Here is a 13,464-nt window from a genome sequence, read left to right as displayed (position 1 = left end):
ATGTGAGGAATACTGAACTCATTCTCCAGTTTGGTTCGGTAATACAAAGCAAATTCAGTAAAATGTGGCCATTGTTTCCTATGGTAAACTCAGTTCGGCAATTTCTGGTGCCCTGGGGAGCGGGGTGGTGGTGTCATTTTTTGACCAAATTTCACCAGATTTGCAGGAGACCCACTCCTAACTGTTGTCTAACTATCCCCCAAGTTTCATGAAGATTGGACTGGGGTGGGGGTTGTCCCCGCAGAGAAGGTGCACCCAGCCACCTTCAATCTTTATTATTCCCTATGGGGAAAACTATCTGATGGCTAGCCAGGGGGCCATCGGTCACATTTTGTAAGAAAAATCCACTGAATTTACAGGGATCCTGAATTTACAGGCTTATCCCTGGAGAAGCCCAAGAGAACCAAAATGACACTCCCCGAAAACCTCAGTGCCCCCTGACCTGGCTGACTAGTCTCTCTCCATTGTTTCCTATGAGGACCAACATCACACCAGAGAATCACCTAAACCAAAATAAAGCCAGGGACAGTCTTGCAACTAGAAGCAAACTGAAGCAAGAGAATGGACCCTCCCCCAGAACCAAACTGAAATAAGGGGATCAACTTCACACCAGGGATCCATATCCATTCCACACAAACCAAACTGAACCGAGGAACTCTTGCAAATTAGCCCCACAGAATCAATGTAATTCACCGCAGCCAGGCACTGGGTCCAGCCAGTGGGGGGAGCACCACAGAATAGAACCAAGCAGTCCCCAGCCACAAGCTCTGCAGCAGCCTTCATCATCAGCCAGCCCCTCCCACTCCTGCAATGAGGGAAGTTAAGTTTAATTGACAGGAGTTTCATTTGGGTGTTTCTGTGGGTTTCCTCTGTGACACCTGGTGTGTCTTATTCTCTGCTTTCCCTAACACCTTCCCATCCAATGCAAGAGACCAACATTTCTGTGGCCTCTTTTCTCAATTGTCTGCAGAAATTTGTGCTAACATGGGCTGGTGGTTTTGCGGTGTGTGTGTGTGGGGGGGGGAGGTTTGCCAAATTTTAGTGTTCATTTGATGTGCCAGCTGAATAAACGGTCCTCATGCTGGTTTTCTACCTAACTTAAGCCTTGGGAAGAGCATTTTTCTTCACTTCATAGACTCCCAGAGGATGCAGGCCACAAGATGGGCTCACCTCATTCACTCTGGAAGTTCACAGTTTTGAAACTGAAGAGCCACATGTTGACCTTAGGAAAACCAACTGCCCAACTCTCCAGAGGAGCAGGCGAGTGCAATGCGAGCTGACAACGTCACCTGCATAGGAAAAGACACGCTTGTTCTCCACGCTTGTTGAAGGACATGATTGGCATTTCTGAGCCTTGAGAGAGAGAGGTCCAAACCGGACCACCTCCTTCTTGACCCAGTAGCTCAGTGGATCTGTGGAAAGCAACTTGCAGGTCTTTGCAAGGTAGTCCCTGATTATTGCCTCTGCCGAATCCTGGCTCATGTGCCTCATGTTCCCAGAGGGGCCAAGGTCATGCTGGAGCATCTCTGTCTTCATGGACATCCAGCGCTAGCTGTGGGGGGAGCCTGCTGAAAAAGGAGCGGGAGAGGGACCAGCAGAGCTGGGCCCCTCCCCGTCCCCCCTGCTGGCAGGAGGTCCTTCTTGGACTGCCTATGCCAAATCTGCACACAGAGGGCATCCCTCGTGCTGATGAGGTAGTCGGCCCACTCGGCAATAGTACACTTGATGCACGGGTTGTAATGGTTGCCAACATGTATGACTCCTCGGTGAGAGACTGCAGCTGGGACATGTTGCCATGCTGCAGCCTTCTCATGAGCACATGCACTCCTGGAACCAGGTCCGCATGTCCTGCAGGAAGGAGGCCATAGTACTGTGAAGCGTATACACCAGAAGAATGACCAGACCCAGGGTCACTATGCTAGATAAGAAAGGCCTCAGGACCCCCACTGTCTGGGTGATGGAGAGCCAATCCTCTCAGCTGAACTTACTCTTCTTCCTCCAAGTGTCGGTCTCCAAGAGTCTGCTGCTCCACCAAATGCTCAAGCGTGGCACAGGTGAAGTTCTAGCGAGTGACAACGTCAGTGATTAGGTGATGCTCCGGCACATCTCCTAGCCTGCTTCTCCAGTTGATGAATTGCTTTCATGCTGTGTTAAAGGTGACTCATGAGTTGCCAACATTTCTGTAGGAGGCACTGGAACTTATGAGTTGCAGGGTCCTCAGCAGGTTCTTTGAGGAACCCAGACCAAGCGCATCCACCAGGAAGTGAAGTTTGTGGGCCCACTTTCAATGCCACTTTCTTCATGTTTCTGCCATCATTAGTAACCATGAATCCCATGGTGACGATGCCCTCACTCTCACCTACCCAGTCCACTAATTTCCTCTTCAAGATGGCAGAGATCTCTGCCGTATGTGCCTCATTGAGAACCTCAGCATGGCGCAAAGCCTTGCAGTAGCCACCCTGGCGGTCTTACATCTTGTCCTTCCTGATGCTGGGCATCTCACCCCCACCCTGTAGGTCACCAGGTTGCCACCAGTGTGCAGTAAGTGAGAAGTATGCATCCTGCACCTGAGGGCAGGTCCAGATATCTGACATGAAGTGCACAGTTTTCCCAGTGGCATGAGACAACTCTGTCTTCATGTGCTTCTTGACAGCCGTGTAAAAGGAGGGCATCACAGTCCTGCTCAGCATAGTGCGAGCAGGGGTGTGTATCAAGGAGCGAGCTCCTGCAGCAGCCCTTGGAAGCCAAAGTACTCCTCTAAGAAGAAAGGCGGCCCGTCTACAGCGGTCATGTCCAAGATCTTCCAAGTGAAGCACCTAGATGTGTTCTAGATCCCCCCCTTTTGGCACACTAGTGCCACGTGGGCCAAAAATCTCTGTTAGAGATGCTTGGCATCCCTTCCTTATAGGGAAGTCCAGCAGGGGGAGAGCACCAGAGGAGGTTGATGGATGACTCTCCTGGCTTGCTGACAGCCATGTGGTGCCAGTGTGTCTCTCCCCCTGAAGAAACAACACCTGGGGGTGTTTCTTCATACAGTTCCTCAGGCTGGTTATCGAAAGATGATTCACATACCTTCCTTGACTGATCCGGGCCCTACAGTGCTGTTACTGTGCACACCAGGGGTCCTCTGTCTTCTGGAAGTGCTCCCAGATGCTGAGGAAAAGGGGTGCTCACATTGGCTTTCAGCTGCAGTCACTCCAGGAGACGCCTCCTGTGAGGTGCTTGGACCAGGCACACTGTATCTAGGCTGGGCAGAAGAAGATGGCAGAAGGTGAAGGGGTAGAGATGTGGAGGTCATCACTTCCACAATCTTTTCCTCTTCCTCCACCATCCTCTCTTCCTACCTTGCTATGAAAGGCCTTCTGCTGGCCTCAGAGAATACTGGGGAAGTCTCACCAATGGTGGGGCCCCTCCGCCTGTTCCTCCAACATCCTTTGGATCCCAGGGGTAAGCACAAGGAACAGAAAACTCATGTCCCCCCAGCCCACCCCAAAAGACTACTCATGCTGCTGCTCCTCCCACTTCTGGGTCTCAACAGCTGGAGGAGGAGCCTCAGCAGCAGGCCAGTGCCCAGTACCAGCTCCTGAGTCAGGTACCTGTGATGAGGGTGGTACTTCTGCAGCTGCTTCAGGAAAGAGGGCCTTGTGAACCCTCTTGCTGTCACCAGAAACCAGGCTGCTGAACAGCAGCTGCATTGGGGCAGGCCTCTGCTGGGGGAGAGCCTCAGCCTTCTCCCTCCCTCCCTTCTCTCTAGTCTTATTCCTTGCCTTTCCCCCAGGGCCCCTCTGTGATTTCCTGTCACTCATTTTTCTGCTCCCTGGAACCTACAGTAACTAGTAACTAATCTGACACTGTTTCATAAATTACCAAAGCACCTATCCAAAAATGAGACTTTGTTTTAAAACCTACCTACCTACTCTAAAAGCTTGATTTTTGTGGGTCTAAACCTGGAGATGGATACACAAATCTCTTTTTAAAAGGTCCTATTTAGGCATGTAGTGGCACTACACTTGTAAGCAGCTGAATTCCTCTTTAGGAATAAAGCTATCCCTGAACCCCAATCTACAGGTAAACCTAATATGACAAAAAAACCCTACTAATATGCCTAGCCAAACTCCAAGGGGACCAGAGGTGGGCAGGGGGAAAGCCTGGTTAAATGCACTAATGGGCAGTCTAGTTATATATAGTATTTGACTGGAACCTGAACTCTTCTTAATTCCTACACAAGCCCATTAAAGGGGAAAACAGCCCCCCCCCCCGAACAGTTGAATTTAATGAACTTAACCGGATCTATAAAACTCCAAACAACAACGGGATAAAAAAAAACCCCACCCACCCCTAGCAGAAAAAGCAGCAAAATGAACAATAAATATAACCAACTTCACCCCCCCAAACCTAATCAAAGCACCTTGACACAGCAAAAACCCAAATTACCCCAAACAGAAGAACAAAAATTAAACACCAAACCAGACCTGTGTGCCAACAAACAGAACCCCAACTGAACCTGCAAAATTTAACAGCAACTAACTGTGCCAAGAAAATAAAGCAGCACCCACAACAGAATAAAACAAAAGAATTCCCCAGAAGACCAAGCAGCAAAATAAATGATAAATATAAAGCCAGAAATCAAAGTCCTGCACAAAAGCCCACCCAAAGCACACACACACACACACACCCCACACACAACAAAGAAGCAGGTTTTAACATGCAAAGTGAAAAAAACCCTTTTCCCTTTCCCCCCAACTCTATCCCTTTCAGATACCAGGCCAACCTCCTCCCCCTCAAAAGAGAAAAAAACCAGTGAGTGAGTATACAACTCTGAAGCCAGGCTGCCTCAGTCAGTTGAAGGCCTCCAGGTGCAGCTGCAGAAATATTGCAGGTCTCAGCAGGCGGCAGCAGCAAAAATCCACTTGCTCCAGGATCTAGGCAGTCATAGTCCAAAGCAGGTCAGCCGGAGTTCCAGAGAGAAAGAAGCAACAGTAAGCAGCAGCAAGGCAGTGTCAATCTCTTAATCTCCAGGTCAGAGCAAAATGGGGGCTGCTGTGAGGCAAGCGTATTTAACTTCTTGTCACAGTTTTAAAAAGACATTCTCCTTCTTGAGGATCCTGTTGGCCAAAAAAGGAAAGCTGCTGCAAAGATTGGCCACTCCCCTCTCCCTTCTGCCTCTACCTCACTCCCCCCTCTCATGAGGGAATAAAAAGGCAGGAAGCAGTATTTTCCTTAGCAAAGGAATAACAAGGAACAGCTCCACTGCGCTTCGTAAAGTTTACCAAATTTTACCAAATAAATTTGGTAAACTTAAATTTGGCATAACCGAATTTTTACCGAATTAGGTTAAAATTTGGTAATTTTGACTGAATAATGAACCTGAATTGCTCACCTGTAGTCCCTACAAATTCTATTTGATGTCTCTCTGTTGGTTTCTAATTCGCCTATAAATGTTTCTGAGACTTATTTTTCTTAGTTCTGGATTGTTTTAAGGACCAAATTAGAATAATTATGGAAATCAGATTATGGAAATCAGATTCTATTTGGGGGATTTAAGAAGAAGGGTTGCAAGAGTCTGACTTTTCATGTCATTATTAACACCACAGCAGCCAGATGCATCTGAACTTGTTGGAGCTTGGGAACTAAGCAGGGTTGGCCACAGTCAGTATTTGAATGGGATACCACCAAAAAACACTAGTTGCCATGCAGAGGAAGGCAACAGCAAACCACCTCTGCTCCTCTCTTGCCTTGAATGCCCATGACTGGGGTTGCCATGAGTTAGTTGCAACTCAATGGCACATTCTTCATTAACACCACTGAGAGTTTCTTGCTCCTGATGGGTTAAATATTTAACCAGATGCAAGAACTCTCTGCAATGATGAAACCAGTTGTTTTGCTTGTCTTACCTGATTTTATAATACAGTGCTGTACTGATTTCAGTCTTCTGTGACTGTGCAGATCTGGTTCTCTGGTTCTCTGGAGAAGATGAGGGTGAGAAGGAAGAAACATGGCACTATAGTATCTATTTCAAATCAGCTTCTCTCCTAATACAACTAATTTCCTAATGCACTTCCAAACAGATCTTATGCAGGCATCCAGTGTGATAGTCTATCTGACACAGCTTTGAACGAAGACAAGGTTTATTAAAACAGCAGGGCTGTAGCTGGAAGATTTCTGACAGTTTCAAAATGAATCTGACAAGGCTGGGATGCAAATGCAGATCTTCAGGCATGACTTTTTAAAAATGCTACCACACAAACTGTATCTGTTGAGAGGGCAAATGTAAACTAGTCATAGCAAAGGGGTTCCTTTAGGTTATATGAAGGTTCCTTATTCAAGAAGCATTCTGAAAAATACTACAAATCTTCATTCTTTGGCTATGATGAAACTGACACTTTTGTATGGATTGGTTTAGGAATACAGAGCAGGTTGTTGAGCAGTAAGAGTAGCATATTTCTGAGCCACCTTACAATGGTTCTCAAAGTACATGGTTCATGGTGTATGTTGCTTAAATTTCCTGCAGGTAGCTTTTTCAAATATCATCCTGGACTGACGTGACCCTTTTCTTTCCCCTTAAATACAAAAGAATGAGGCTTGGTTTTAGTTTAGTAGCTAATACGTAGATATGATATAATGAAGCTGATATTGATGAAAGTGCAAACAGAAACCCATGTATTTTAAGGAGAAATTTTCATCAAGATCAGAAATGTGACTCTGGCATTACTCTCATTCAATTACGATACTTGCATGGGGGGAAAATCCTGATAGTTAAGATTCTCTCCCGTTAAAAAGCTCTGCTGTCGTTGGTGGCATAATAAATGCTTTGCAATACCTTTGGCTCTTGTTCTTTCAGCAGTGTTCTGTCACAGCGGGGTGTCATAGGACATTTCTTGTATCATGCAAACAGTAAACATTAGACTTGTTCAACAGCTAACATCAAACATTTTTGTAACAGCGTGTAAGTTATCTTACGGTACAGGAACACTAAGGTAATTCAGAAAAAGGTCCAGCTGAGCAATTAGGAACCAAGTTCTCCTCACTAAGGATAGCAAAATCTCTAACAGCTCAGTCTTTGCTCTTTTACTCATGCCATGACCATTGACTAAAGCTGGCCTTTGAATAAAAACATGAACATGATTGGGTCGGAAAGATCTTTCAGGTTTTAACGGAACACAACCAAAAACTAAAGCTAAGAAGAGTTTAGTAAGTACCAGCCACATAAGACATTTGGTGCACCTATTTTACTCAGAGTGTGAAGCAGCCAGCTGGCAGAGAATATGACTGCTTCCTTAATCAATTTCTAGTTGTCTTAATCACCCTTGTTTCCTGTACTAAGAACTGTTATAGACTACAGTACAGGGGTCACTCTCATATTTTTACCCTTCCAGTTAAGTTCATGAGTTTCTTGATTCTCTCATTATTTTTAGATCTCCATATGACTGAACTCTACCCATAAAGCAATTGATAAAATTTATATGTAGTATAGTGCAGGAACATGCAATATTAGGCCAAGACCTGTTTTCCTGTGAGCTTTTTTGATGCAAATAAAATTGGAGAGAGGAGGAAGATACCTCAATCTGCCAACTCTATCTTGGGGGGCTCCTGAAGATTGGTGTGGGAAGGTGCTTGTTGAGGGCAGGGAGCTCAGTGGAGATGTCAGGGGAACTGGTCTTGCAGGGTGGAGATCAGCTGTAATTCTGGGAGAAGTCCAGGCCCTATTTGCAGGATGGCAACCTTTAAATGTTGTTATCCTGTTGATCAAAAAATCCCTCTTCTCCAAGTTTACATTTTTACACCTGATTTTGGCAGCTATCCGTTGTCAGTTCTTGCTTCAGCAGCTGGGTTGAGGATTTTAAAATTGACTTTATATATTCTGTTTATAGTCTGCCTTTCTCACCGAAATTCAAGGTGGATTACACACTGTAAGTGATGTTGAGGAGGAGACTGCTTTATCTTTGTTGTACATGTGTTCACATATGTCTACCAGAGGAACCTTTCAAATTGCAGAAAGTTGGTGGAGGAAGAGGATTTTCAAGTGGCATTGCTTCCTGTTTCAACTCAACTAGTACGTCCAAGTGGGAAACCTGCAAGGACAATGGGAGAAAGACCCTTCCCTGAAAGACCCCATAGCCTCTATCTTTTTCCAGCTCCCTTTCTCCTTCCCATCTACCAGCCAAACTATCTCAGCTTCAGCTTTCCCATCTTCCTTCCCTTGCAGAAAACTATGGACCAGTTGCATGATGTATGCCACTGGGCTGGGCCCAGTTACACAGTGGGAAGCCTGCTAGGACTTTGGGGGGGCACCTTACTTTCCTCTGTATCCCCTTCCCCTGCTAATTTCCTCTTTCCCTTCCCTGAAAGCCCCTATAGCCTCTCTCCTTTTCCTGCATTCTTCTCTCCTTCCCACCCATCCACCAACCTACCTTTTATTTGCCCCATCTTCAACTATATGTATTTACTTCATTCATACCCACCTTCTGCACAAGCAGCTTACACCATTTTCCTCTCCTCCATTTTATCCTTACAACAACCCTATGATACAGGTTATGTTGATAATATGTAACTGGCACATGGTCACTCAGTTTTCATGGCAGAGGGTGACCTGGGTCTCCCAGACTCTAGTGTGAAACTCTAATCACTACTCCACACTCGCTTATGTGGGGTGGCTGCCATTGAACAATAGCAAGCAGCTGGGCCTGGCTGAGTCATTCAATCACATGGTATCAAATTGCCCTGTGGTGGTTTTTAGGCCCATGAGTCCTCTCTCAAAGGCCAAAACATCCTTGGACAGGGCCTTGCCCGTTCCCCCTGCCTTTTCCTGACAGAAACCAAGGCATGAAGGCTACCAATGTTGTTGTGGTTACCTAGCAGACCACTGCTTCTGTTATTGTGGGGGGTTAATGTCTCAATGTATTTTTAGATTTTTCTATAAACATGGGACTTTTTTCCAGGTTTGTAGAACAATGGCCATTTCCACATGCTGTTAAAGCGATGGGCTACTTAATGAATGCTGGCGGTTTTTTCCACAGATTCCAGATACCTCTGATTTCAAAGCGGAAGCAGGCAGTTTGGGTTTCGTTTGTTCAGCATCCTTTACCCGGCACAGGAAAGAGTGGGAAATCCCATTCTCACAAAAGATGCTGAACAAACTAAAGTGAAACTGCCTGCTTCTGCTTTGAAATCGGAGGCGTCTGGAATCTGTGGGGGGGGGGGAAAGCCAACATTCAGTAAGTAACCCATCGCTTTTAACAGCATGTGGAAACGGCCAATGTGTCTTATCTGGCCATGGCTTCAATCTCCAGATTGAAGTATCCACAAATATGGCCATGTTGAGAATTAGATATATTGAATTTGCACCAAAAATGTTTGCTGGAGAATATTTGGTTCACCTCTTAATATTCCATGATTCCAATTTTATACAATTTCAAAGGAAGTGAGAAGAACACAGTTAAATGGAGGTTACATTTCAAACTAGCATATCCAATACAATACATTTTAATCTTCAGCATTTCTGTGTTTTAAGTGTAGTGTTTACATCTAACCTTGCGGTTGTTCAAATCTTTGTGCCCCCCCCCCAATACATAGCTTTCTACAGATGACGTTGCGCACATTGAAATCCAATGTACATAGAGCAGTAGCAAGCATGAGTATGCTGGCATTGCCTACGCCATGATTGTTAGTTCTTGAGCATGGAATCTGTACATGAAGGAAGTGTACATGTGTAGGCTCTGTTCTCTCGGGCTGGAGCCTGTGCACACATGTTTTGTATGTGTAGACTCCGCACTCATGAGCCAACAATTGTGTGTTGCCAGACCCAGCACATTTGTGCCAGCTCCCCTTCCACACAAGTTGATTTCAGTGTGTGACATGTCACCTGTAGAGGGATGCTTACTGAAGTGCATCTGAGAACATAAGAAGAGTCTTGGTGGATCAAACTGGTGGTTACCCAGTCCAGCAACCTGTTTCACACAGTGGCCAACCAGTTATGCTGGAGGGCCATCAGACAGGATATAGGTGCCAAGGCCTTCCCAGGATGTTGCTCCCTAGCACTGGTATTCTGAGGGCTGCTGCCTCTGATGGACCTAACTTCCATGATACTGTCTAATGCTCTTTTTAAAGCCGCCCATGCTTGTGGCCATTGCTAGATCCCCTGTCAGTGAATTCCACAATTTAATTATTTAGTAACAAAGTAATCTCTCTTGTCTTCCCTGAATTTATTGCCCATGAACTTTATTGGGTATCCCCAAGTGCTCATATTATGGGAGAGGGGGGGGAAAGTTACCTGATTATTTTGAAGGAAAATGCAAACTGCATCAGCAAGAAGTGGACGCTTTTCAGTAGTGTGATACTGTATGTATCTAGCAGCTACTTCCTATGGGAACATATTTGAATGGTGTAAATCAATGCAGAGTGAAAATGCAGGCTTTGATGTTCTCCTGTACCTGTCCCGCTTCTAGTCCTATAATGTCTATATGTTAGATGTAATATTCAAACAGGGCTTACACATTTAGGTCTGCTATACCTTAACTCTCAAAACGTGTATAGATCAGGCCTACTTCTGTTGTATTCTGTTGACTTAGTATGCATTATAACATTGTTTCCATCATATGGATATTAAGTCTGGAAGGGCTTTATGTGCCTGAGCCCATTGTGAGTTGCCTCCTGATGGTGTATATGTGAATATAAATATTATGGAAGTGGGAGACAATCACCAACTGGCATACCAGTTCTGACTTTCTCCTACAACTGGAAAACTTCCAACTATTTTCATCACTGTGTTCACAAGAAGTGGGGAAAATTTAAGTAAGCTTATCCATTGAACTACATATCAGTCATGGTGAGACTGAAGGACAAAAACTTAACTGTAAGACTCCGAATACTATGGGTGTGGTAGAGAGTGCCATCAAGTCATAGCTGACTTATGGCAACTGCTGCTGAGGTTTTTAAGGCAAAGAAACTAACAGAGGTGGGTTAGCCAGTAAAATGTGTTTCAGGCTTATCATCAGATGGCATTTCTTTCCCTTCCTGGTCAAAGTGTTTATTGGGTAGTCAGGTAGCTGGCCTGGGTTAAGGAGCCCAGTAGTGACATAGTTGTGAAAGATGCTGCCCCTTTTTGGTAAGCAGTGCAGGGAAATGGGGCATCCCAGTGTTCTTCCATAAAGTATGAATCCTTACTAGGAAGGTCCTTCTCTCTCTCCCTGTCTCTCTCTCACACCCACACAACCTATTCATTTGTTCAATGAGACAATGAGTCACTTTTCTGGATCTGGAGGAGTATTTGACAAGAAATTACACAGTACCTCCCCAATGGAAATAAATAGTTTGTAGGTGCTACTGGTAGGCCCAAAGTGGTTACTAAGTAATTGCTTATTGGACCTAAGAGAAATCATTTTGTTCATTTCACAATAGGAAAACCTATTCAAGGGTCTGAATGGGAGATTCAGTGTGAAGAAGCTGCTGAAGTGCTGACTTTCAACATAGGAGAAAACTCAGGTTGAAATCAGGCTGAAGAGAACTGTGATTCTCAAAAGCTTATGCTACAATAAAGTTGGTTAGTCTTAAAGGTACTACTGGACTCTTTTTGATGTTGAAATCTCCAACTCTGTTAGCTCTATGAAAATTACTTGGTGTCCTTGAGCGAGTTGGCATTTCTTAGCCTATTTCGTAAGTTAGCTTTGAGAACAGAACAGCTTCTCTGTCCTTGGAGAAGAGATGGGAAACAAATATGATAAATAAAAGTTGTACTTTTCAGAACTTGGTGTCTATCAACCATTCTTGGGAAAGCTGCAGAAACTAGCTGTGCTTTTGAGGACCTCTCTCTGTGCCCATTCATCTGAGTCATTCCATCCTTTCGAATGGTGGGTTTTCCACTTTACGTTTTGCTTCCATAACATGGCAGGTGCTTTAAAAATCATTCCACATGGTAATTGCCACCATAATTTAGATACTGTTCATTTGTAGCAGCTTAGGAAACTTCACAATACTGCCGCTGGGATGTTGTGATCTTGTGAAGAAGAATCTAAGAGGCTGTGTGGTGAGCCTCTGTGTACAAGCTGCAGCTACAATTGCGTGGTAACTGTAACATGTAAATTTGCCCATAAGAGCATCCCTGTATTTTTTATTCTTTCCACTTTCTCTAGCACTAGGTTTTGTGTAGTCATCTCACAGTTGTGAGTCAGCTGTCAGCCTTCATTTAAACGGACTGCATTCCGTTTCTCACAGTGCTAGATCAGACTTGATATTGTTTCTTAGTTTTGTTACTCTAACCCTCTAGATCCCACTCCCTCCGAATTCTGGAATAGGCTCCAAATGGTCAATGGACTCATGAATAGATTTTTCTTCCGCCCACTCCTTTTCCAAAATGGGGTTGAAAATTGCAGCTTGCAGCAGCTGTGCTCAATCTCACAGGGTGATGATAACATAAGGATTCCACTAACATGATCCAACATGGACCTCTCAATAGAGATGGCCCCTGCCCCAACATCACATGAAAGCCAATCACGCGCCCTGTCTGTGACCAGTTATTCTGCCATTTGGATTGTCCTCATTCAGTCTACCACTCTGCCACTGGTTTCCTGTGACTTTGTGCAAATTACTTTGGAAGTCTGGGCATCAGTTCCTTGTGCAAATATATGGCCAATGGCAAACTTCATTATACAAATAATTTGAATTTTATGTATTTGCATCTCGTGTTGACAGAAAGCCTGTAAATATCCCAGGGCCTAAATTCTAGGAATCACAATTTCCTTACTACTAAGTTGCTAATCTCATCATGTTTAGAAGAACTCAGAAATTTGAGTTCAGAAATCTTGGTTTCTGCCCTCCTTGTAAGGTATCTGCCCTCATCTTTCCCATACTGTAGGAGTACTGCCTCCTAATTCTTCTGCAACATAACTAAAACCTTGATTTTGTAGATAGGAGAACTGAGTGAGACTTCTTTAGGTGGCTTTAGAAGCAAGAGGCTGGGGATCTGGGGAAGGAAGACTAATAGGAAAGTGTGAAAAGAAATCGTATGAAAGATAATCACAACAGGAGTTTGTGGAGATGGCTCATTTGAAAATACTTACTGCATCAAGCTGTCACTCCCATGCAAAGTATAGTGCGTTGGGGAGAAGAATTCTAGCATAGGGTAAGACTAGCTGAGATGCTTGGAAATTTACAATTGGATTCTCCTAGTATTCTTAAAATGCTGATAGAAACTGCATACGATCATGCACCAAATGGGGGCCATGTCGTCAAAGGGCATTAAGCTCTTCTTCCCATGGGGTTTTGGCAGTCAAAACTGACACTCTTTTCTCATTGGGGGGCTAATTACATAGTATGGGTGGTGTGTTTTGGCTTTGATCACTGAAACTGCACAGAAGTTCAACCTGCTTCACCTTTCTTGTCTCACTCCTGTTGGCCCCCATGCAACTAAGTTGGGGGGGGGGCAAATTTTCAAGCACATCATCCTGGGTGACTATGGTGGTCTGATGA

The 13,464-nt window shown here is 44.7% G+C and overlaps 1 protein-coding gene across 3 annotated transcripts in view; it reads left to right on the top strand.

Moving 5' to 3' along the window:
- Positions 1-13,464, top strand: part of EVI5L (ecotropic viral integration site 5 like) — a 64,880-nt gene that overhangs the window by 34,349 nt on the left and 17,067 nt on the right. The gene's annotated exons all lie outside the window — the stretch shown is intronic.

This window comes from Eublepharis macularius, chromosome 4 (assembly GCF_028583425.1).
Source record: "Eublepharis macularius isolate TG4126 chromosome 4, MPM_Emac_v1.0, whole genome shotgun sequence".
In the NCBI taxonomy this organism is placed as follows: Eukaryota; Metazoa; Chordata; class Lepidosauria; order Squamata; family Eublepharidae; genus Eublepharis; species Eublepharis macularius.
The sequence above is the reverse complement of the archived record's forward strand: the minus strand, read 5'-3'. Positions and strand labels throughout refer to the sequence as shown.